We start from the raw sequence: 1,345 nt of genomic DNA on the forward strand, positions 1-1,345 counted from the left end.
TCTGCCCGACCAGAAGTTAGATGGGCCTGCAGGGCAACTGGTCAAGCTGATATGACAAACTGTGAGGCGCTATTTGTCAGTGTTACAAATACGCGAGCCACTCTGAATGGATAGTCTCCTTAAGGTAGCATCAACCATGTGCACTTGAACAAGACGCGGACGCATGTGCGTTGGTAGTTTCGGACTGTTAATGACAGGCAAACTCAATGGTCCACCTATTAAACCTAAATGGGTGGAACCGGGGCAACTTTGTTCAGTGTTTTTAAAAATATCTACTCGAAAGTATCATCCCAGGAATCATAATGTGATTAGTCGCGCGGTTGGTGGCACACCGCCAAATTGTCGACTTTCAGCTTGATAGTGTGCTAATAGGCGGTAAAAGTTTGCATGGTGCTGTACCAAGGAGAAGGTGCTTCCTCAGGGAATTGAGATAGGATGCCGGTACCACGATGGTGAACAAGCAGCTGGTACGGATAAATGTGTTTACTTGTGATGGACCTCCGCACGTTCACTCGCTACTCTTATTCGTCCAGATACATAAAGGCCTCAAGGGTTTGTAAGCAGCGCCACATTCGATTCCATACAAGGTAGCTGTGGCTCTCTCACTATAAGCAAGCGTCCAGTTGTCTGACCTCTGCTGACAGGCATGTTCGATTCGGATGACAGTCATTTTCCGTCCCTACTGAGCCATTCGTTTTCACAAAGGGAATGAGGACGTTTCTTGATTTCTTAGTGAATCTTATTGTTCAGTGTGTGTTCGTCTGATTGGAGAAGTCAGAGGAAGAAATCAACGCCCAACCGATCGCGCGCAGATCGTATTAGATGAAGAGTAACTATAATTAACCGCGCTGTATGAGGGATGTCGATAACCATGGGACCGCTACCATAGGGCCCACTTGTATTTTGTGCACTATAGTACTAACATTTCGTAGATCTCGACAATTGATAGTGCCATTCCTGAGCTTTTGTGGCAACAAGGAAATAAAGTAACTGCTAACTAGATTGATCTGGGAACTTATAACCGCGTTTTAATAGGCGATCATCCTGCAGGCACTGGGACCTCTGGAGTTTCATTTCGCTCTACAGTGCAACCTGCTTTATCTCGTTTAATTGGATTCACGCGAGGCTCAGCACAAATTGTCTACAACGTAACGCATCATTCACAAGGATGAATTAAGTGCTTGATTTGGCGAATGCCCTCAAAATACCACGTCCGCCCATAGCAGTGGTGTGCGAATTTCCCATTTGCACATGAGTTCAGTTCAAACAACTTAGCGGGAAAGAGTGGAGAGTTACAATAAATGCAGGTTGGGTGTATCATCTGTTATGCTGACAATGAAATTCC

Source organism: Opisthorchis viverrini, assembly GCF_000715545.1.
Source record: "Opisthorchis viverrini unplaced genomic scaffold opera_v5_25, whole genome shotgun sequence".
NCBI lineage: Eukaryota > Metazoa > Platyhelminthes > Trematoda > Opisthorchiida > Opisthorchiidae > Opisthorchis > Opisthorchis viverrini.